Below are 26,209 nucleotides of genomic sequence, written 5' to 3'. Positions count from 1 at the left end.
TTTTCGCTCTTTCGTCCATGCCTTTCCAGTTTTCAGCCTCGGCTTTGGTTGGAAACTCTGATGTTCTTGGAGTTTCTTCTTAAGTGGGTCACGCTCCTGGATATCTTCAAATGAGATCCCAGTCTCCTGCAGTTCTTTCTGTACCTCAATGAACCATGCCCCCTTTGCCTTTTTCTCTTGGAGGAAAGTGAAAATGCGGTTGGTTCACCGTGTTGCCTTCATTCGGGCCATGTGTCCATAAAAAATAATCCTCCTTTTCCGCATCACGTCTGTTATTTTCTCCACATACGAGTACAACTTCTGGTTGCGCCGTCTCCTAAATTCGCCATTGTCTTTGACTGGACCTACGATTTTCCTCAAAATATTCCTTTTCTTAGTCTCCAATGTCTCCATACATCCATCCATCCACGCATACATACATACATACATACATACATACATACATACATACGTCATTATAGACAGCTATGCCTTTCAGCGTTCAGTCTGCAAGCCTCTGTGAATTTACTAAACGTCGCCACAATCCTCTATTTGCAACTAGTGTTGTGGCCTCATTTAGTTCTATACCTCTTATCTTTAAATCGTCAGAAACTGAGCCTAACCATCGTCATCTTGGTCTCCCTCTACTTCTCTTACCCCCCATAACAGAGTCCATTATTTCCCTAGGTAACCTATCCTCCTCCATTCGCCTCGCATGACCCACCGCCAAAACAGGTTTATGCGTACAGCTTCATCCATCGAGTCCATTCCTAAATTAGCCTTTATCTCCTCATTCCGAGTACCCTCCTGCCATTGTTCCCACCTGTTTGTACCAGCAATCATTCTCGTTACTTTCGTGTCTGTTACATTTATGTTATGAATAAGATATCCCGAGTCCACCCAGCTTTTGCTCCCATAAAGCAAAGTTGGTCTGAAAACAAGGCCGATGTAAAGATAGCTGACTTCCTTCTTACAGAATACTTTTGATCGCAACTGCGAGCTCACTACATCTTGATTCACTCTCACTATATTACCATCCTGGGAGAACACATAACCTAAATACTTGAAATTATCTACCTGTTCCAGCTTTGTATCGCCAATCTGACATTCATTTCTGTTGAATTTCTTACCTGCTGACATCACTTTAGTCTTCGAGAGGCTAATTTTGATACCATACTCATTGCACCTATTTTCTGGTTCCAAAATCAGACTGCAGGCTTTCTGCACAATCTGCCATTAAGATAAAGTCATTAGCATAGGCCCGACTGCTTACTACATTTCTACCTAACTGAATCGCTCCCAGCCACTTTATACCTTCCAGCAGATGATCCATGTAAACAAGAAAGGTGAGAGATTACAACCTTGTCTAACCCTTGTAAGTACCCTGAACCAAGAACTCATTCTACCATCAATTCTCACTGCAGCCCAATTGTCAGCATAATCTACCCTTGATCCCATAGTTCCCGAGAATGGTGAACATTTTGTCCCTCGTTACCCTGTAATATGCTTTCTGTAGATCTACGAAATATAACACAACTGTCTGTTCCTCTCGTACCATTTTTCAATTACCTGACGCATACTGAAAATCTGATCCTGACAGCCCCTCTGGTCTGAAACCACACTGGTTTTCATCCAACTTCCTCTCAACCACTGATCGTAGCCTCCCTTCCAAGATGCCATTGAATACTTTGCCTGGTATACTAATCAATGAGATACCTCGATAGTTGTTGCAATACCTCCTGTTCCTTTGCTTATAGATAGGTGCAATTACTGGTTTTATCCAATCTGAAGCTACCTTACCAACACTCCATGCTAATCTTACTACTCTATGAAGCTATTTCATCCCTGACTTCCCACTATACTTCACCATTTCAGGTCTAATTTCATGTATTCCGGCTGCTTTTTAACAATGGAGTTTATTTACCATCCTTTCCACTTCCTCCAGCGTAATTTCACCAACATCATTTTCTTCCTCCCCATAAGCTTGGTTGTTCGCGACACCGCGAGGAAGATTTCCTTGTACGTTAAGATGTTTAAAATATTCCCTCCACCTGTCCGGTGATTCCCTGGAATCTATTATGAGTTCCCCTGAATTACCTAAAACACTGTTTATTTCCCTTTTCCTTCCCTTCCTAAGATTCTTTATTACTGTCCAGAAACGTTTCCCTGATGCTTGGCCTAGCCTTTCCAGGTTATTACCAAAACGTTCCTTCGACTTATTTTTGGATTCAGCAACTATTTGTTTCGCTCTGTTTCTTTCATCTACGTACAATTCCCTGTACTCATCGGCCCTTGTTCAGAACCATTTCTGATAAGCCCTCTTTTTACGTTTACAAGCTGCTCTCACTCCATCATTCCACCAATGTGTTCGCCTTTTCCCATCTTTACACGCAGCCATTCCAAAGCATTCCTTTGCTGTTTCTATTACAGCATCCCTGTATGCCACCTGCTTACTGTCCACTGTTCGGAACTTCTCACTAATTATATCCATGTACTTCTATTTTCCTCGTCCTGGAGATTTTCTATCCTTATTCGTTTGCACACAGATTTCACTTTATCTTAGGCCCATTGATACTTAGTTCACTACGGATCATCGAAAAATCCCCGAAAAACCCATACATTCCTAACAGATTTTCTGAATTCGAAGTCTGTTAAGATATAGTCTATTATGGATCTGGTACCCGTACCCTCCCATGTGTAGCGGTGAATAGCCTTGTGCTTGAAGAATGCACTCGTACCTGCTAAACCCATACTAGCTCTGAAGTCCAGCAAACGCTTGCCATTCCTATTAGCTTCCATATATTCCCCACATTTACCAGTCACCCTTTCGTATCCATGGTGAATATTCTGAGACAGTTCTCGTCTTAATTCTTCCAACTGACAAATCTACCCTCATCATTCGCTCGTTTACATGCCTAACGCAAACTTTGTTGCGTGCAATAGTATTCGTGATGAACAGCCCTACCCCAGACTCTGCCCTTCCCTTTTTAGCACCCGTCAAGTACACTTTATAATCTCCTATCTCTTCTTCGTTATCTCTTCTTACCTGAATATCGCTCCTAGAACATCCAGATGCATCCTCTTTGCTGACTGAGCCATTCTACTTTTTTCTCCCATAAGCACCATTAATATTAATATTGATAGCTCCCCATCGAATTTCATTTTGTTCGCCAAGTTGTTTCCAAGGAGTCTCTCGCCTGTCAAATGGGAGTGGGACTCCGTTACTCCTATAGGTCCGAGGCTTGCTTAAAATCTTCTGAACTCGGTAAATTCATGAAGCAGGATGCTACCCTACTGACACATAGTCCAAGTGAGGATCCCTCCTCGAACGGGTTAGGAACCACCGGTGGATTGTATAGTCCTAGTCGCCTGAGCACATGGAGGGTCATGACTCAGAATATGTCCGAGATGTTCACTCCCATTCCGTAGCAACTGGTGTCCCGACTCTCAGGACCACTTACTAGACCACTCAGCCGTTGCTCATGGTTCACGAACTAGGACGTGACTACAGTAACCCACACCATAATCATCTCCACCATGCCTTTTTTGTTCATGGCGAGACATTCCGCTGTACATAGAGCCTCTGGCCGGATGACAGTGCAATAGTGTTTGATTTTTGCATTCAGAGATAGATCTTTTGTAAGCCTTTTAAATTTCATTCATGCGTGATGCAAAGGCTTCCTTTTCGGTCATGTTAGGTTCTATCCATTCACCGAGGTACTTAAATTTTTCAACCCGCTTGACTCTTCCGTGAGTCCCTTCTAGCTCGCTTGGCACCAGTTTGATGTTTGTAATGAATTTAGTTTTTTTTTTTCAAAAGAGATCTGGAGGCCCGCCTTTGCAACTTGTGTTTGAAGCTGGTTGATCTGCTTCGTGGCCGCATTCAAGAAATATGCGAAAACTGCAAGATCGTCTGCATATTCTAGACATTCAGTTGAAAGGTTCTTGTTCTTGTGGACTAGTCTGACTCCGCTTTCGACTTATTTCTCTGCGCCATTCACGGATCACTTTCTCAAGAACGCAATTGAACAACAAAGGTGAGAGACCATCTCCCTGCCTAACGCCTGTTCGTATTTCAAAGACATCTGAAGTCTCTCATCTGAACTTCACTTTTGAGATGGTGTTGTTGAGAGTCTGTTGGATGATCGTTCTTGTTTTACCGTCCAAGTCAAATTCCTTTAAGATTTAAATTAATGTACTTCTGTCAATTGAATATAAACCTTCTTAAAGTCGATGAACGTTACTACGAAAGGCTTGCTCCTTAGTTTAAGATATGAAAGGACAGATTTCAGATTCATAATCTGCTCCACACATGACCGTCCTTTCCTGAAACCTCCGTGGTAATCACCCAGCTCTGGATCTAGCTGTTCTTCTGCCCTGGTTTGGAGAGTTTTCGAGATAATTTTGTAGGTTCTGTGTAGGAGGGAGATGCCGCGATAGTTTTAACATCCGACTTGTCGCCTTTCTTATGAAGTGGGTGGATTTGGGCAGATGTCCAGTCACTTGGAAGTCTTTTGGTATTCCAGATTTCATGTATGATGTCCGTTAATTTCTCCACTGCATTGTCACTAGCAAACTTCCACAATTCAGCTATTATCGAATCTTCACCCGGCGCTTTATTGTTCTTCAAGGATTGAATAATCTGACTTCCTCTTTCGTGGGTAGGGCTGAATCTGGGTGGACTTGTGTTTTGTCTTCAAATGTGAATCTGGATATTGGGGCCTCGCAGTTAAGAAGGGATTCAAAGCATTTTGCAAGGACCCGGCAATTTTCCCTGTCGTTATGGGCTAGTTTTCCATTGGAATCTCTGAACTGTAGGCTCGATGGGTCGTATTTCCTCAAGTTGCCTTTGAATGCTTTGTAAAAGTCGTGTGTATTATTGTTCTTGAAATCCTGCTCAATTTGAGCAAGCTGGTGTTTATCCAAGGCACGTTTAATGCTGCGGATGGTTTTTGCTGCATACTTTCTCTCATTCAAGAAGTTTGCACATTTGACTTGGTTCTGTAGCGAGTTCAATTTCTGCCAGGTGAGCTGTCTTGCCTTATCGCTGCATCGCGTTCACTGTTCCACCAAGAATGCTTCCTGGGCTTAGTAAGCTGAACCGTCTCTTTAGCTGTTTCGACCACGGCCTCGCGCAGTTGTTCCCAGTTCTCTCCATCCACGGATTTTAGTTCCTGCGTGAACTCAAGGTTAGATGCTAGTTTTTCTCTATCAAATCTTTCATTCTTTTCGGCTCGAACTCTCCTTGTGTTTCTCGGGAGTAGTTTGATTTTTATCTGGGATAGATAGTGATCTGAGTCCATTTCTTAGAACTTCCACATTCTGAATTTCTCTTTGAGCCTTCCATGCGATCGCGACATGGTCGATCTGGAATTCACCGAGGTGGCGATTTGGGGATTTCCAGGTCTTTTGTTTCTTGGGCAGGTGTTTGCAAGCAATAGACTTAATTACGAGGTTAAAAGTCTTAGATTATTATTACTATTATTATTTACTGCTGTTACATTATACAGCTGTGGTTAGGGTCGCGGAGCTGTGAGCTTGGATTCGGGAGTTGGTAGGCTCGAATTCCACCGCTGGCAGCCCGGAAGGTGGTTATCCGTAGTTTCCCATTTTTACACCCGGCAAGTAGTGACTTTACCTTAATTAAGGCTACGGCCAGTACCTTCCCTATCCTAGCCCTTTTCTATACTTGCGTCGCCGAAAACCTTATATGTGTTAGTGCGACATTAAACCACTGGCACAAAAATAAACACCATTATACAGCATGATCTTTCCATGAACTCGCTATGGGCATGTCGCTTGAGTTTAACGTATATACTCTTGTCACTGTACATCGCAATATTATACAAACTCCTCGCAAGATGATATTATGTTGAAGACGAAATCTATCCAGCCATCTATTACTTGCGGAGAAATTAGCTACACGTAGATCAGAAACAAGGATGTTTCCTGCAACATTGGTCCACTTACAGGTAATGCTGTTCAGCTCCTTGGCTGAATGGTCAGCTTCTTGCTCTTCGATTCAGAGGGCTCTGGATTCGATTCCTGGTCGAGTCGGAGATTTCCTTGGCTCGGAGGCTGCGTGTTTGTATTGTCCCCAACATTCCTGCAATTCACACACCACACACAACATTGTCCTCCACTAAACAACGCGCAGTTTCCTACACACAGCAGGTGTCGGAGGGTCTGCCTTAACAAGGGTTGCACCAGGCTAGCAGTGGTCGCACGAAATTTAAAAAGAAATCTGTAATGCTGTAGCGCGAGTTCGACTGAACCACTTGGAAACCACTTTGTTCACTTTCTTGTATGGTTGCCACCATATATTATTAAGTTCTTCATTCACATGTTCTTCCTAATCATATAAGCAACGTTTACAAGTTGCAATAACGTTTTAGGTCTCACTTTTTCCGCAATCGGGCTCGTTTACTACATTACATTGACATCTACTTTTATCACACTCCTTTGTTACAGAAATTCGTCCTTCCTGTGAAAGAACATTCATTTTTCTCTTACACATACTCACTGCTCTCCAGTAACAATCAGAATTAGACATTTCAAGTGCCTGTAAGGGTGTACAAAAGGAGTCTCCAGCCTTTCTTGTCAAGGAACCACATTAGCTGGCCAGGAAGAGAGAGAGCGCTACATTAAAAGTGTCATTCAAAAGTAATCTGTAAGTGTTTTACAACCACTCGCAGTTGAAGCAAGTATAAATAATAATACCAGCAAATCAGTGCAAGCTTGCCAACGCAACAGGAAGTGCGAGAAAGGAAGAGTTATATATTATGGTATAACAGAATGTCTTGTTAACCGCCCAATGGATCTTATGAGCTACTACGAGAAACTACACAACTAACTGCTTATGATAGATTATTTGAGAAAATGATACTATAACAACGTTCTGCGCCCTCCGTTTGCAGACTTAAATAAATAATTCTGTGCATTTCGCTGAAAACTGTATAACAATGACCTATAAGACGTAGATAAAAATAGTAACAATATTCATTATTCCCCGTGGTGCAACGTAAAAGTACCATAGCTGTAATATTGATGGGGGTGGGTAAAAAAATGTTACGTGGTATATAAAATACCGCACTGTAAATATTGGTTTTTAAAGGTTTTATGGTCTCGTCTGAAAGGGGATATGTTGTTGACTTGTGACCAAAATTCATAGTACGCCAGGCAAAAGCTGGGGCTGTACCTTCCCACGCGTAGGCTTTGTCGGTGCGACGTAAAACAAATTGTAAAAGCAATCATGGTTGTTGGTCGGGCAAAGTGGTGGTCATGTTAGGGAGAGTGAAAATACATTGGTCTTACGAAAATATCATTCTTTGCCCGATACAATTGGTCAGAAATAGGAGCGGCTGGCCTAAATGGGTGTTCATTTGGAGAAGTTTCACTGTACAGTATATCACTAGAGTTTACCAGAAGGGTACCTAGAGTAAAGTTAATCTTGCTGTCCCGTGTCCAGAGTTATAACAGTGTTTTTAGACAACACACTACAGTAGTAGGCCATATTAATTGTAACCAGACTAGTGCGTATGATGGCATGTTTAACACAAACGAGGCTCATTTATAGTTAACTATTTCAAACTTACGCCATTTTGGGTTTAAATCCCATACACATCTGTAATTCATTGGGTAAATTAGGCCTATATTTCGGTATATTTCTCCAATCATTTCATTCCATTCTATTCTGACAGATAACTATAGCAAGTATCGAGTACTTTGTTAGGAAGTTGATAGCTAGAAGTTGAAGGCATGAGGAAGTATATTAAGGAAGGAATAACTATTATAAGTTACTATAGTTACTGTAGGTAACTATTCGTAATTTTGTGTGTCGTGCTACTAACTTGCCTTATTAAGATGAATTATAACATAACAAATATTTTTGAGAATCGAAACAAAATATTAAACACACCGAGTGAACATTATTGAATATGAAATATCAATTCCTTTCAATAACACTTCACACTGCAACATTATAACATCACTAGGTGGAATTCGACGTAAGATACATTTCCTATAGCTACACTTTTAACTTAGAATTCTATATTTTATGAACCTGTGGATATTGCTGTATTTTTATGTTTTGCGGTAATAATTATAGTACTAGTAATCGCATGGATTCTGTTACCGTGTTGCAAAACTTTTTATGTGACGCCATTTTGGGCTGCCTTCGTTTCAGTTTGGACGTTTCCGTGTACTCTACCTGATGACAGAGACATAGATTTCTGTTGGGTGGTCTATGGCGAAGATTTTGAAATTTTGTTGGGGGAACACCAAATGTGTCGCTAGAGATCTTTTACATACCGGTATCGACATCACTGGACGTAGAATGTCGGAAGGGCTTTCTTTTTCCACCCTTAAAAATCCGATTACCTCTGTCGGGTTTGAACCCGTGATCTTAGAGCATCCTCACATGGTGCTTTGTTGTAATGGTATTCATTAAACGGACTTTGAACTTCCTGGTTTACTCGTATTATCCTACGTGTGAGGTGAATGGGGACACGTTCTTAGGATGATAATAATAATAATAATAATAATAATAATAATAATAATAATAATAATAATGGTTTTACGTCCCGCCAACTGCTTTTGCGGTTTTCGGGGACTCTTAGGGTACTCTTTGTTAATTTGTCGGATATATTATGTGGTACATAGAGGCCATTGAGAATGGGATGACCTAGGTGTCGGGGAGAATAGTATATGTCGGCTAGTTTTAAACAGCAATGGACTCATTGTCCATGTTGTTTGTGATTTGTATGTAATGCTGTTTGTGTGCATTGTGCACGTCCCTTGCCACGCGACATTCGCATGTACTGTAGTATCTACAGCTAGGGAGTTAGGATGTCATCCCCCTTTATTAGCCGAGTCCACTCCTGCAGTTCACAATACATTAGTGGTCTGCGGACATGTGCGGGATGTGGATGGACTCCTTTGTTTCCTGGCGATGGGTAGGGAAACCATCTTGAGAGATATCTCCTCCCACACGTCAATGACAAACTGATCTTTATGTACCACCCTAGGGTGATGTGCAGTGTGGACTGTTCGAATCTCTGTGTAATCGATCAGTGCTGTTTTGAAATAAATGATGACCTAACAGAATCTTGTCCCATTCTTCCGCTCCGCTAGTTTAGTTGCCCCCCTCACGGTTATTCACTTTCGAAATGTACAGAACGTCCTAATAATATGTTTTGTGTCGGTTAAAAACCTAAATAACTTGGCTCTTTCTTCACTACTTTCTCATATTAGACAAGAATGAAGTTCTTTTTGCATGTTGTATTACATCGAGAAACTTATAATCTTGCAGTGCATCCGTTATATCAGCGTGTGTATGCTGTAAATGTAGACACCATTGAGAAACAACAACTGCAGCCACTAACGTGAAGGCTAGTTATTTTGTTGTGTATCTTAGTAATGTACCTTCATGAGCTAATAATAATAATTTCGTGTGGATATTTCTAGCCGAGTGCAGCCCTTCTAAGGCAGACCCACCGATGAGGGTGGGCGGCATCTGCCATGTGTAGGTAACTGCGTGTTATTGTAATGGAGGATAGTGTTATATGTGGTGTGTGAGTTGCAGGGATGTTGGGGACAGCACAGATACCCAGCCCCCGGGCTATTGGAATTAACCAATGAAGGTTAAAATCCCCGACCCGGCCGGGAATCGAACCCGGGACCCTCTGAACCAGTACGCTGACCATTCAGCCAACGAGTCGGACATCATGAGTTTATTTAGGTAGATCAAAAGTTAACTTTCCAACCACTGATTTGCTCCATACACAATATACTCGAATTAAACCCAGTGTAAAGTCTCAAGTGAAATTATGGCTTATTTAGTGTGTTGAGTGTTCATCGCGGAGGCTGGCTGCGTCCTCAGATAGCACCACCAAAGGTTGTATGGTTATAGGGAAACCACAAGAACTGATGGCACCTTAATGAGGCACATAAAGCAAGATGCGGTTTGAAGTAGTTTGCCGTTGCTTTCTTCACTGGGCCAGAAATTCCTGTTGCAGCAGCACGACTAGCCTCATGAGTAGCGTCTTTTATAACATCCAGACTCACTAGTCATGCTCCGAATGCCATTACCTTGCATCGCCCGTACTCGCTAGTTGCTTTACGTCGCACCGACACAGATAGGTCTTATGGCGACGATGGGACAGGGAAGGGCTAGGAGTGGGAAGGAAGCGGCCGTGGCCTTAATTAAGGTACAGCCCCAGCATTTGCCTGGTGTGAAAATGGGAAACCACGGAAAACCATTTTCAGGGCTGCCGACAGTGGGATTCGAACCTACTATCTCCCGAATACTGGATACTGGCCGCACTTAAGCGACTGCAGCTATCGAGCTCGGTATCGCCCGTACTCAACACCTTACATAGGCCCTATTGTCACCGTCGTAAATAAGACTGATACCTCGGTGTGAACTGCATTTTGCTATGGCCTATGCCAAGAGACGCATCATTGAGAAAAGGCCACGGGCGGGGGACAAGTTAGTACAAATACATTAACACAGCTATCAAACGACATTTATGCAGTACGTTCGTGCAGTATATAACAGTATGTCCCTAGGCCGTAGAACAAATCACAACAGTATGTAGAGGGGGGGGGGGGGAGGGGAGAATGCACAGTATCCTAATTGAATTGAGACAATCTGAAATCTGTGTATTGTTGTTCTTAAGTGCTTATGCGCTCGTGCATTTCGTTAATGATGGGATTTTCGATCTTACTATTTAATATTCCAAAGTAATCGCGAGTAAATGCGACTGTCTGTTAAAAGTTTTACACCTAATCACCGATGTGATTGATAGAATGCCCGTTCTTCTTAGTCAAGGGGCCGATGATCTTAGATGTTAGGTCCCTTTAAACAACAAGCATCATCATCTTACACAATATCCAGTGTCGGTGGAAGTGGGACACAACAAACCGTTTTATATAACCAACTCGATTACATGAGTGATGACATTCTACGAGTACTTCACATGTACCCTATTATGGTGGATTTTTATTTCAGTTAATAAATAGGATTGGAGATAATCTAGGATCGAGATAAAACTGATTGCAGTGTATCGCTTCTTACTTAAGGTTTATTGAAGATCAGTATTTGTTGAGTACAAATCAGATATTATAGTTACAACCCTAATAAGCTCATTCTAGTGCCCCTTGATTTAATTCGTGCTATAAGCCTAGAATTACCATTGTATTGGATTCATAGTTCATGCTTCTGCATGTGGAGGACCAAAAAAGTTCGTTGATCTAAGCTGTTGATCTCTTCCTACCATATATTATTCGAATGGGACTATTGCAGAATGGACTCATTGCCTGCCCTTGTATGAGTTATTGAGCTCAGTCTTGGTCCGTTTAGTTTAAGTGCAATACCATTTTGTTTGTCATATTGATATTCTTCTGAGACTCACCATGTGCCTCTCGGTTTGGTTTTGTATTGAAAAATGCTGAGCGATATTAGCTGTACCTGGCATTAGCCAAATTGTGTTTTCCTTGAGTCTAGGCTAACCATTCGGTTCCGACTTTAATATAAAGATTCTATGAATGAATAAAATCCACCACCCGCTTCCACCCGCTCATCCACTTTCGCACGGAATCTGTCGTAGGAGATGAGGTCATGCATTCGGGATGATTGAATATATTCAAATATGTAAGGTTCTGGATTGAGCTTTCTAGAGGGGCTGCAGAGCAAATACAGTATCTGGGCGACGTGACGCGGCGCTGCGGAACGTATTGAAGTGACTGCTTCTCTTCTTGGCCCTCCGCAGGCCGTGAAGGAAGCGTATTTTAATGCCGAAATGAGAGGGTTACTTGGGGACAGTTAACGGAAATCGACTATAACAGAGATAGTAGTATCGTACTGCATTATCTGTTCCATTTATAGTACTCCTGATGGGGTTATAGGCCATCTACTGTACAAGCGATTTAACCGATTCGACTTGAAACAAAATTAGTAATCGGTAATCTCTTACTGCTAGCCACAGGTAGAGCTTTGAATAAGATATGTATAGCTCTGAATACTGTATACAGTTCTATCCCGGACTAATAACACATGGCATGTGGGCTCGATTGCTGACTGCAATCTTTAGATAGCTGGCTGCGGACCGGATTTGGGTCGGTGCACGTCTTTTTTAAGTTCAAGCCTGGCACAAGCAATCGGCATCCGTACATGAAAAAGACCTGTATAAACGAATTAAATACCAAGTAACAACAATTTCATGGCTAAATTTTGGCTCTTCAACATCTCGTAATAATTGAAGGTGCATACTTCGATCATCAGCGATAACATTCTGCTCTTCCTCCCAGGTCACCCCACCATAACTAATAATGTAGTCAACTCTTATAAAAAATAAAATACCGAAAGTCAGTATTTTGCCGGCTGGACATATGATATGTACATCAGTTTTTTTTTTTTTTTTTTTGCGTGTCAACATAAACGACGTGATGTATGATTTTTCCGTTATAAAATGTCCTCAGACCCATTTCATGATCACACCTACATAACACTATAGCTCGCTAATCACTTAGTGCCCAGCTCTGACGTTCCAGAATTGCATGTCTTCTACCGCTTTTCCCACATCGGTGAGGTTACAGGTGCGAACTATGTAGTACTTGTGGATTTTCCCCTGTTTTAAGGACGGATGCCCTTCCTGACGCCAAACCTAAATGGGGTATGTAATCACTATTGCGTGTTTCTCTGGTAGTTGATAGTGTGTTAGTGTGTGGTCTGAATATGTAGAGGACAATCACAAACACCCAGTCCCCGAAACAGAGGAATTAATCAAACGCGATTCAAATCCCCGACCCGGCCGGGAATCGAACCTGGGATTCTTTGAACCGAAGATCCCAATGCTGACCATTCAACCAATGAGTCGGACTGCAGAATTATATATACTGTGTAATCATTTTGATTGGGACATGAAGTCTTCCTTGAAACCAAAATTTTCCCTGATATGATTTCTGATGAACTTCCCAGTTCATAAAGCAATGGGGTTGTGTTGCGTGCCTGCGTTTGCCCTCACTATTACGTTCTGAAAGGTTTGCGCGAAGGTCATTTCTTTAAATGGGCCAGTGGCTACTGCGGATTGATATCTGTTGCTTAATTTGGAAGCTGAAACATGATTTCTGTCACTTGTATTGTACAGTGCATTACGTCGCAAGAAGAGTGATTTCTTAGGCGGAAGGGCCCTTAGACCAGGAAGACTTTTGATAAGGAGCATCATAGTTATTTAGATCTCGTGGGTACAGCGTCAAATATACTAACATATGTACAGCTACATAAACTTATCAGTGGTTTAACACCTGTGGTCGATACTGCGCATAGTACAATAATGCCCAGTTGTAGGCATTTTAAATGGAGCTCGCCCATGCACCCGTAATGCAATGTGCTGCGTTCCATGGCTGGGTTTTTTATTAAATCCGTGAAATGCAACCCCTCCTAGTGCATTGCTGCTGCTAGTGCGGTCGCCCTCATGTGCCGACTCGGTGGGTTGGATTGATATTATGAATATCATTCTGGCTGTGGGACTTCATTAAAATTCATGGCGTGCTCCGTCTCACTGGCGCGGCTCGGATGCAACAGCCATTCCATATGCAGCGCAAATTGAGGGGGCAAATGGACCGGGAGCGCTCCCCTGGCGAGGGGAGTATGCTAAATGATTCCCCTCTCCGTAAAGGGAGGATTCTGCAGCCGCACCTCTGAATAATAATAATAATAATAATAATAATAATAATAATAATAATAATAATAATAATAATAATCAGCGTGTGGAACTTACCCTTTTGGAGTAGGCCTATGTAGATAAAGACCTCGAGATTCTGGCTTTGTGTCCGCATACTTGTGCTCAGCCTCCATCTTCCTTCCTTCCTTCCTTCCTTCTTCCTCGATTAGCTTGGGTATTATTATTATTATTATTATTATTATTATTATTTCCGATGAGGCCTGCTAAGGACCACGTGCCAATTTCTCTTCAATTCTTCAAACTTTGTTGTTTTCTCTTCCGTTCCTTCCAATATTCTTTCATCCTTTCACTGCCGGTATGCTGTTTCTTTCTGTCCTCGGAACACTTCGCACCAGGTTTCTTGTTCATTCTTCCTTGGGATCCTTCCATACTTACTACCCTCTTTCTAAAAATTTCTTCGTCCATAATTTCTTCTTCTTTCATATTATTTCTTTCTAAATCTTTCTTCACTTCTTGAATCCGGCTAGTTGTCGCCTTTTTGTCCCAAAGGTACTTGAAAATCATTTTTGTTAATCTGGAATCATCCATTCTGTAAATATGTCCAAAAAATTGCAGTCTCTTTTTTTCTTATGGTTTCTGTTATGTTTTCTATGTTCCTGTATATTTCATCATTAGATCTTAATTTTCATACTTCTGTTGTTTTCACAGGTCGTAAGATTTTTTTTTCATGATTCTCCTTTCTAGTACCTCAAGTTTACCGAGCTAGATAGCTGCAGTCGCTTAAGTGCGGCCAGTATCCAGTATTCGGTAGACAGTAGGTTCGAACCCCATTGTCGGCAGCCCTGAAAATGGTTTTCCGTGGTTTCCCATTTTCACACCAGGCAAATGCTGGGGCTGTACCTTAATTAAGGCCACGGCCGCTTCCTTCCCACTCCCATCCCTTCGCTGTCCCATCGTCGCCATAAGACCTATCTGTGTCGGCGCGACGTAAAGCAACTGGCAAAAAGTACCTCAAGTTTATCTAATGTATAGTTTAGTACCAGACATTCACTTACATATAGGCATTCCGGTTTCAGCACTGTAGTATAGTACCTTATTTTAAGATTTTTAGATGGACACTTTTTCTTATGAAAATTATTTGTGATACCATATTCTCTTTCCATCTTGTGTACCCTTTCTTCTACTGCAGATTTGTCTAAACTATTTTCTTGAATTATTTCTTCCAGGTATTTGAATTTCGTCACTCTTTCCACTGGACCAATATCTGTTACCAAAAAATATTGGGAGCTTTCTTGATGTTTGTATAAATTTTGTTTTTTCTACCGAGATTCTCAAACCTGTCTTGTTGGCTGTTTCTTCCAAGAGATTGATTTGTGTTCTTGCACATGTTCGGTTTTCTGACAATATAGCAAAAAATCGTCTGCAAATGCTAGGCAATTTATTCCAATGCCTTTGTTTTTTCTCCCCAAAGCTACCGGCAAAATGTTATTTCTTTAGGCTTCACATTCTAAATTCTTACAATTTTCTCTAGAACGCAGTTGAATAGAAGGAGTGACAGACCATCATCTTGCCGTACCCCTGTATTTAATATGTTTTGATATCTCACCCTTTATTTTCACCTTTGAAATTGTGTCAGTAAGTGTTTCACGTATTAGGTTTACCAATTTAGTTTTCACTCCAAATTCACGAATTGTTTTATCTATGGTTTCTCTGTCAACCGAGTCAAAGGCCTTTTTGAAATCTAGCTTGGTACTCACCCAGTTGCTTGTCAAGTGATGTTTCTACTCTCAGCAATATTTTTGAGAATACCTTGTATGCAGTTTGGAGAGGAGAGGTGCCTCTATAGTTATCAAGCTGTTGTTTGTCCCCTTTTTTATGCATTGGGTGGATTAGAGCCACTTTCCATTCTTCTAGAATCCTCTCTGTTCTCCAAATATCTGCAGCTCTTCAATGGTTTTGATTGAGACCATTTCAAAAGTTCAGCTGTTATAGTCTTCTCCACTAGCTTTATTATTTTTCAGATTTTAATTACATCTTAATTTCTTTAGCAGTGGGTGATATATCTTCTTCCAGATTTTCAGTTGTTTGAAAGAATTCCAACTTACGGTCGGGTTCATGGCAGTTTAAAAGTTGATCAAAGTGCTTCGCAAGTATTTCACAATTCTCAGCATTGCTTAGGCCAAGTTTGCCATCGTCTTTGAAGCATATGCTAGGCGCTTGATACCCCTTTAATTGACTGTTAAGTCTGGTAGAAGTTTTGAGAGTTGTTTTTAACAAATCTGTCTTGCAGGTCAATAAATTATTATTATTATTATTATTATTATTATTATTATTATTATTATTATTATTATTATTATTATTATTATTATTATTATTACTATTATTGCTCAGTCTGTCAACCTTTGCAAATGTCTAAGTACCTTCCTTATCCTGTATTCGTGTTGACCAAGTTGTCGGGTTCGATTCCGACTGAATCGAGTCTATTTGAGGGCGCTCAGATACGCCAGCTTCATGTCTGTAGACGTATTCATTCGTGAGAGCTCTTGCAAGAGAAAATTCCATCACTTTGGTGCCTTCGAAACCCATTAAAGTAGTTAATAACTAAGTGACGTGAATAATTACTTTTTGAGTGTCCGTGGTTTTATTTCTTAATAACAATTTAGCCTCTTCTGCTTCCACGCCGCTTACCTTGAAGTTATGAAATACTAGGTCTAACTGCCTGTTGATGACCTCTATCTATTACTCTTACTCCCTATGGTCTAATGTCTGTTGTACACCATAAAATTTTTCTTTCAATTCAATACTTCTCAAGAAAAGTTGTCAAATCTTGTCATAAACATTGCTGAAGGTTTGACAAGATTTGCAAATATTTTGCAAGGTTTGATATCATCTTGTTTTAACGTGGAGGAAAGGCAAACTTCTGTTGTAATTCTTGGACTAGCAGTGTGATACATTCTTAATTAAAATGAAGAGAAACGCGCAATATACCATCATTTATATGGGGAAAATATTAATCAGGTTATCTTCAACGTAATTTTTGCTATGTATTTACAGCCATAACACCATTTGCAGAGGTTATCTTATATTGCATTTACTCACATTAATTGTTGAATAGAAATGATAGCAATCCATCGGAAATTCATATCTTATTACATGAAAACATATTAGGAATTCCATAATAATAATATTAATAATAATAATAATAATGATATGGGAAGATCACAATAAATCGATCATTGCTGATAGTGTTTACTTCTAGGTTACCGTGCGGTAATAAACATAAAATCTGTCCACTTCCTTGAGATAATTCCCTTGCAATCTCCTCGTAAGCTGCCGTTTTATTCATTTTAGTTTGGTACTCTACGGAGTCCAGGGATGTGTCTCATACTTAGCAGTCAATACACACACAACATCCCTCAGTCATGAAGAAGCCATTTTTTGTTGTTTTGAGTCCCGTCCCTGCAATCGCAATCCCAGCATGCCTAGCGTCACCGTTAATACTTGAATTCCATTGGTCAATTCTGTCAAAGGCTTGGCAATTCTTTGATCAATTAGAACGTATTCTAATTTACTTTCATGACTTTTGAAGGCTTCACAAGACTTGTCAAGTATTGGCGGTGATTTGACAAGTAAATCTGTGAAGTATTGACAATTCTTTTAAAGTCTTGAATTTGACAAAAAAAAATGTTCGTGTACAACAGGCTTTATACGTTGGTCTCTTTGGAATATTCCCTCTTCCACTCACCTCACATGATCCTACCTCCAGAGCTGATTCATATGCAAAGCTTCATTCAACATGTCTAATTTTGCGTTTATGTCTTCATCGTGAATGCCGTTATTTTCACCGTAGTTGTAGGCTACATTATTTAAAGTTGAAAGGCAAATGTAAATTTTAATGTGGTGTATCAAATCCTCAGAATTATGTTTATGATAATTGTTTTTAAAGTCGTATTATGATTCGCTGTAGGCTATACACTTGCTAGCACACAGAAACTTTTGCATACCTCGTCCCATGCTATGGTATTTCGCAATAAATTATTTCTTGTATTTTTAACAATAATAATAATAACATGCGAAGATCATCATAAATCGATCGTTGCTGATAGTGTTTACTTATAGATTACCGCACGGCAATAAACATAAAAATTGTAAGTTTGTCCAATAAACTTGCGTAGTTCTATTTTCAGAATGTGACAAATGTGTTTGAAGCAGTTTCTAGCGCATGCATTATTTAATTAGTCAAGGAAATGAAAATTCACAGCATGTTTCTGGTCGTTTGAAATGGCATGAATGAAGGCCCCATCTAGCGGCTAGGATAGGAATTATGCCAGCTGCCGAAGCTTGTCGCACTCCTCTGAGGTAATGATTAATGACTGTTAGATGAAATAAAATGATATTGGAGAGTGTTGCTGAAGTGAAAGATGACAGGAGAAAGCGCAGTACTTGGAGGAAAACCTGTCCTGCCTCCGCTTTGTCTAGCACAAATCTCTCATGGATTGACCGGGCTTTGAGCCACGGAACTCAGAGGTAGGAGGCCGGCGCGCTGCCGCCTAAGCCACGGAGGCTCCTTAATTAGTCAAATAATCTGTATAATAATATTACCCCTTCCTTTCGGTCGTTTTTATGCTCGAGGACATAGAAATTTTCATTCGATCACTTTTTGCTTCAGAAATGCAGGATTGTTTACGAAATACCTAACATTCCGTCGAATCAACATGTAATCTGACACTTCCTTTTACAACCATAAACAAAAGTACAGTATAAATATATTTAGACCAAACTCATGGCCAAACATAATCCTTTACCATGTTATGGGCTCAAACATAAATGCATCCTTCTAATAGTCTACTTTGAACGAGACATATTCATTCACATCAGGCACCTAGTCGTGTCATCGACGCTCTAGTTGGTGAACTGTTCAATATTTGGTTTGCTCATGATTTGGACAGTTTATGAATTGGGCAATAAAATAAGCCGGGATGAATAGATCATGCGGTGAAGTGATGGCCTTCTGAACCTAGCTTCCAACTTGGCAGGTTAGATCCTGGTTCATTTCGGTGATATTTGAAGGTGCTCAGATACGTCAGTCTTGTGCCGGTAGATTTACCGACACGTAAAAGAACACCTGCGGGGCAACATTCCGGCACCTCGGCGTCTTCGAGAACATAAATACGTACATAATAATGGGACGTAAAACTAGTAACATTATTGTAACAGGATAATAAGGCGGATCACACAATTGAACATCCTTGGCCCATTCCATGAAATAGCTTATTTCTATAAATTGAGTGTTACATACGCAAGGAAAGGACTGACAAATTGAAACTATAGGCCTGTAGGCCTACTAAATAGCTTGATCGAGTACCCTTTATCCGAGCATTAATTTATGACTAATAGGCCTATCGCTGACGTATTATTATTGTACAATCTACTTATGGTACGGTACTATAGAAAATAGATGATAGAATCGCTTACTTTAAGAATGCGTAATTTACTATTTTATTGAACGGTTATTGAATGGTTTTTTATACTGAACAGGTTTCAAATTAAGCTAGGCGTATACTAACTAAATGAGTATTTTCAAATTATCTGAAAATTATGTAGCCTACTGCACATATTAATGAATTGAAACCAAATTCACAGCCAAAAAGCATTAAGTTGTGCATCACTTCAGAACTGGAATGCAAGACTATTAGTATATTCGGGGCTTGAAACTTAGAAGGTAGGCTGTCCTGAATATGTGCTTTCCTCCATTAAAATTTAAAGAAAATGCTGGGATAATGGCTTACTTCAAGTCCAAGAGCATATATCCCAATTTCAGCCAGATTTCAGAATCGCACTAATTTTCACCATGCAGTGTGTTTCAGCAGCCCCTTCCATTTAAGTTTGCTGTAGCCCAACTGACGTGCACATGGTTATAGAGGTGCTATTCCTCTGCAGGCGTACTGTATGGTACTAATGTTTAGTGAGCACAGTTTGCACACGATTCTGAACCCTAGCGAAATGTTATACCATCCGTTCGCAAAACATGACGCCTTGAAATCATGTATCGGGCGAGTTGGCCGTGTGGTTAGAGGCGCGCGGCTGTGAGCTTGCATCTGGGAGATAGTGGGTTCGAATCCCACTGTCGCAGCCCTGAAGATGGTTTTCCGTGGTTTCCCATTTTCACAACAGGCAAATACTGAGGCTGTACTTTAATTAAGGCCACGGTCGCTTCCTTCCAACTCCCAGGCCTTTCCTATCCCATCGTTGTCGTAAGACCTATCTGTGTCGGTGTGACGTAAATACCCTAGAAAAAATGAAATCATGTAGTAACGTCCTTTTACCATGTAACTATGTTAATGTGTCGTGCCTCGTCACCGGGTGTAACGAAGAGGGGAATCAATGCATAACACTAGGTAACAGTGCAGTAATTCAGGTCTTAAAACACCGAATTGGATGGGGTATGTACTCTGCTCTCGTCGTACTACCAGCATGTTTCCAGCAGTGTAGCGTAGCGGATGTGGTTAGGCGTTCGCCTAGCAATCGACGGAATGTGCCAGCTGTGGTTCGAATCCTGCATCGTTCAAATAATTTTGCATCGGTATGAAGTTTTGAATAGCCGGGCTGATTGGCTCATAGGTTAGGAGGCTGGCCTTGTAACCCCAACTTGGCAGGTTCGATCCTGGCTCAGTCCGGTGGTATTTGAAGGTGCTAAATACGACAGCCTCGTGTCGGTAGATTTGCTGGCACGTAAAAGAACTCCTGCGGGACTAAATTCCGGCACCTCGGCGTCTCCGAAGACCATAAAAGTAGTTAGTGGGGCGTAAAGCAAATAACATTATTATTATTATTATTATTATTATTATTATTATTATTATTATTATTATTATTATTATTATTAGGTTTGAATACATAAACACGCCCACGTTTGCCACATTCAAACAGTAGAATGACGCTGTTATTCATCTTGTGCCCGCCCATACTCCGCTGGTTAGGGCCTGAATCTACTGTAATATCTGTTGTCATTCGGCATGTTTTCCACAGGGGAATACGTCGACATCCTCCTCATTTATGGGGAAGCATACCGGCAGGACAGAAGTTTTCAGGACGGAGTGAATATTGTGGGTTGCATAAAACTACATTGGAAGGGGTGACTGAATCACGCTGTATAGCAGGGTTTCCCAAACTTCCTGTATCTGAGGCTACCTCAGTATATCACATTCATACCCAAGGACCCCCTAGCCACAGAACACAATTATTAAGTTGGCCTTAAGCAAAATACAGAATTTTGTAATGTTACCATGTTTAATTTTATTCATATAATATAGGCCTAATATTTCCTTTCCTTGGAACTGTATAAGTTTACATTAACTTCATTGACAGTACATCAACATACGTCCTATTTACATAAAATTTATAAAACAATGTGACACTTGGCTAATAATTATACTAGTTTGTATCTGGAACAATATTGAAAACATTCACCTGGTACAGTTTTTGGATCAATAGGACGGTTAGTGCTATTTTCCAGAGACCAAGCGTTTTAGGTCTGGTTCAAGTGTTGTAACTTTTTTGATGATAATAAATAAAATCATGAATAAAATATATAAATAAAATTACTCAAAAACTTAATAAAATCAATAAGCATAATTAACCGAAATGTCCGTAGTATGGGCGCCAGAGTTCACCAGAATGGATCCCTCGAATTTAGATAAGAGCATGATAGACTTTATATCCCAGGCGTGTACATAATGCTGCGTACTGGTACATCTGCTGCAGGCCTTACCTAACCTCCTGAAAACGACTAATTAGGTAGGAACTGCACCTAGGTTTATCAATAACACTGATTCTAAAATAGCTAACTATATTCTGAACAAATTCCGTGCATGAGCACCTCATCAACATACAACATTATACATATAATACACACATAAAATATTGCTGGAAGACTCCATATTTACAACAACAACAATAATGAAAATCGTGGGAAAACGAAAGCGAGAACCAAGCTACCATTTGTAGATAGTCCGATGAACAATGTACATGTATGAAGGTAAATACCCTTCACTGTCTCTATATCAATTCGACTTACCGATTCTCATAATCGGCAGTTATCACATCACACAGATACTGTACCTTGTACTACTGTGTTCACATATTTTAACACTTGTAAAGATATATACACACGTCTGTCGATCCTCAACATAAATCATGGAAAGTCTAAGATAGCTTTCACCAACATATAATGCTAGGCCGCCACAAGTGCTACCATACTTAATGCGCAAGCACTCTCCACAATCAGCCACTTTCCACGAACATAAAAAGACTACGCTCCACGAACGTTTGAAGTAAAGTCCATTGCAGCCGTGTCACTCCATTACCGTGTATCAGCACCACTTCCTTCCCGTACAGTGTGCCAGTTGTCGTTCCTTCATACAGTGTTACTGCTTGTAGTTGTCTTCCTTCTCGTTCCTTTACAATCACCTCTACAATCACCCTTACAATGTTCCATACAATGTCCTGGGTTGCCGCCGTATGATCAACCTTTATAGACATAAACATCCCCCTCCTCTCAGATGATACGTCTGGATTGGTGCTTGCCCGCCAATCATGAGTGATCTCTTGTCAAGACCAAGCCCTGAACTACTTCTTCCTCCCAAGACAATAACAAACTCTCGGGAGTTTTACATGAATCACAAACTTCCCTGGTACAACAACAAGCTCATCTCATCAGGCTGGGATATATACATGACTAATGGAATTTCCTGACACAAGTACATCAACAAACACCGGGGTAGCCAGATGACTCTTTCAAATTACCAGAGTTATTAAAGCAATGTTTTCCCACTCATGCAAAACAAATTACTCATACCTACATATGTGGATATCTTCCAGCTTACCAATATAAATGGCAAAATATATAAATGAAATACTAATAATAATAATAATAATAATAATAATAATAAATCGAATACTGACAATAATATCTCTAACTTCTACATATAATTCGGGGGTGTGATATATGTACTATCACAGTGTAGTCACACGTGGCCGAAGGTCAACATCTGTGTTAGCTCTTTTTCTGTACCTCTTTTTCATTTGTGTTGAAGCAGAAAATGTACACTTGCACAAGTAAGTTGTCATGAAAGGCATTAAAGACGGTTCTGCCATTTCTTGGATATAAGGGACGAGCGTGGCTTCAGAAATCGACATAGACGTGTAGTTGGGATACAGGATCTTCAAGTATGACTCACAAGATATTTCGTTTAATTCAGCTCTCAAGGAAGGGTAGTTCATGTTCACTTTCTAAGAATGGATTCCCGAGATATGAGATTTTCTTCAGTCAGAGGCGGAAAATAGTGTCTGAGTGTGGACCCTAGCAATTCCGGGTGTTCTACGATTACATCACATACACTGGTAGTATTTCTTCGTTTTCAGGCAGAAAAGCATGTATTGTTAGGAAATAATCAAATTCGGTTTTGCTGATTCGGCGTATCCATATACTCATTTCTTTATGTTCCATCTGATTTGTCTTGGACTATAAAGAGTGCGACTTGTGTTCCTTGCAGACTTGAATTCAATTCATTCAAGTGACTGAATATACCTCCTAAATAAGCAAGTTTCGCATTCCACGAGAAAACCAATTTTTAAGTTGCATATCCCATCGAGAAGAAATAGTCTAACTTCATCTCTCAGTTCAGCCTAGCAAGTCAACATTTTGCCTCTCGACAACCACTTAACCTGTGTACTCAATAGCAAATGTTCGTGGTCACTCGCCATCTCTTTGCGTACTTCCAAACGTAATCTGGAATTTAGATAACTGGCTTTTATTAAATTGATAACTTCTCAGCTTCTTTCATTATACCCATCATCCAGTTCTGGGGGCATGTTGCGAGTTGCTAGTACTTCACAAATGCTTTGAGCGCTTTTCACCAAATACAGTATTTACCATCAATTTTGCTGCAGGAGGACTATCTTCTCTCCAATGCTATGTGGTTGGTCGTGTTTTGCAATTAATAGGAATAGTTGGTATGGTGCTAAACGGTTCCCTTGTCTCCCGTAACACTGTTCGTGATTTCTTTCTTTGATACATGAAGTTCTGCGAGTGTATTGTCGAAGCAGTTGTCAGCTGCACTGTCTTGCATGGTTTTGGAGATGCCGTTTTAATTTCGATGGTTTTATACACTCGTTAGATAAAACGTCACCACACAACACACATTGGCTTCTCTTCATATCCAACCTTCAGCATTGTAAATCCCAATTTCAGGTATTTGTAGTCATATTTACAACGTTTCTGCACTCATTGAACAGTTTTTCAACTGGCGGTTGAGGTTTCTGGAACACACGCGGTTGCATCGCTATTCGACTAAGACACACACTTCAGTGAACGTGTCTTCAACCAGCGATTCATATTATTGTCTGCGAGCACTATTATGCTCACAGTTTATTAGCCTATTGTTCGCAAAGAAGAAAGATAGAGTATCTGTATTAATATAAAATGATGGACCTTTTCGCCTCAGGTGACACACTTGACTGCGCTGACGCAGCTGGCCGTGTACTAATACAAACTACCAGCGAAGATTTCCCATTCCATCTATCAGCCACTTTAAGAATTACTAACAGTCCGCTGCTAACATGGGCCATAGATGATACAAGTTACAAGTTACGAGTTACATATACTGTATGTAAGTTATATAGTACAACAGTGAAGACATAGTTCTTAAATTTAAAATAATAATCTATGAATTGTGTGCATGCAATACAATTTCGCTCTTTAACTACGTACAACTTACATTCATATTGCGGACCCCTTGGATTATCGACGCGGTCCTCTAGGGATCAGCAGACCACATTTTCGCAGTGGCTGCTATGTAGGGTTGATAACCAAGGATATCGTACGTTTCTAACATCAGTAGCCTACAGTAATTTGAACTGGGTAAAAGTGATATAGGCTAGTAATTACTTTAGCCAATGTGATATTGTATTTATAATGTTCAGTCCATTCATCATTATGATGGCCGGGCTGAGTGGCTCAGACGATTGAGGCTCTGGCCTTCTGAACCCAACCGGGCAGGTTCGATCCTGGCTCAGGCCGGTGGTATTTGAAAGTGCTGAAACACGTCAGTCTCGTGTCGGTAGGTTTACTGGCACGTAAAAGAACTCCTGCGGGACTAAATTCCGGCACCTCGGCGTCTCCGAAAGCCGTAAAAGTAGTTAGTGGGACGTAAAGCCAATACCATTATTTATTATGTATCATATGAGTTGGAAAGAATAATATTTCGTTTAAAATTTCGATTTCAAGGATATGAATTTACACGTTATCGATAGTAGGTCGGTCCAACAGTCTCAGTTATGGGGCATTTTCTTGTTTGTTGTTTGGAAATAAACCCACGTTCGCTTGCGAAATGAGTAGAATTCAGGCACTTTGTAGCAGCGATACCGCAGTTATTGGCGATGCAGATTCTGCTTCGAGGGGATGCGGCATCTCACGCGTTCAGGATGCTCATTGGGAACCTTATTCTGAGGCGCCGCTGCTGCTGTGTATAACGCCACCAATGAACGTAATGCTTTGTTACAGCTCCTCCTACTGCACTTCAGTCCCGGCTAGACCTCAAGTTTACTTAGTTCTCAAATTTAAAAATTTTAAAAATCACAATGATGCGAGTTGTTTGAAATAATTAATAGTATAATTTCTTGGAATCCGTCGAAGATGTTTATAAACAAGAAAGATTGATTGCATTCATTGGTTTTCATGCCTTTGAAATAAAACCGCATATGCGTGGGCTCCATATGCTTTAATCATGCTAATTTATGACGAATTATAATCATTATAAAATATCAAAGCCATTTCTTATTAACACTGCAGATGTAGTTATTTTATTATTATTATTATTATTATTATTATTATTATTATTATTATTATTATTATTATTAATCACATACAGAGTGTGCTGATACGCCTGTATATGATTAATAATAATAAAGTGCTAATTTAGTTAAAGTGCTTTTGGAATATGCAAAAATAGTTTAGATGTAATTGTGAGAGCAGATTGATTAGATGGCCGGTTTTCGGAAATCAGACAAAATTACAAAGAGGGTGTAGATGTCATTATCCTAATTTTACCGAGTGATTTGGCTACGCTGCTTGCGTCACATATGTGTGAGTTTGCATTTCGAAGATGTAGGGTTTGAATCCCACCGTCGGCAGCCCTGAGGATAATTCCCACATTTCCACACCAGGCAAATGCTGGGACTGTTCCTTAATTTAGACCACGGCCGCTGCCTCCCCAATCCTAGCCCTTTCCCATCCTTCTGTCGCAAAAAAAAAAAAAAAAAAAATCCTTCTACTGCATGTGTTAGTGCGATCCTTTAACTACTGGTAAAAATCCTAATTTTCCTCAACATGGATAAAACAAAGAGAACTAATAGTTTTTTAAGTGTCTTTGACGTAACTGCCTGAGAAACTTGAAGCGATTGAAGAAGACAAAATCTACGAGTTGAGAAGGTAGGGAGGGATCCCCATACTACGAAAAACGTAAGATTAAGCAATTTTCTCAATTGTG

At 40.3% G+C, this 26,209-nt stretch overlaps 1 protein-coding gene across 1 annotated transcript in view; it reads left to right on the top strand.

Moving 5' to 3' along the window:
- ssp3 (short spindle 3) overlaps window positions 1–26,209 on the top strand; it is a 567,399-nt gene that overhangs the window by 437,168 nt on the left and 104,022 nt on the right. The window lies entirely within an intron of this gene.

The sequence above is a fragment of the Anabrus simplex genome, chromosome 1, assembly GCF_040414725.1.
Source record: "Anabrus simplex isolate iqAnaSimp1 chromosome 1, ASM4041472v1, whole genome shotgun sequence".
Lineage (NCBI taxonomy): Eukaryota > Metazoa > Arthropoda > Insecta > Orthoptera > Tettigoniidae > Anabrus > Anabrus simplex.
Note: the sequence above shows the minus strand (reverse complement) of the source record. Positions and strands in the feature narration are given on the sequence as shown.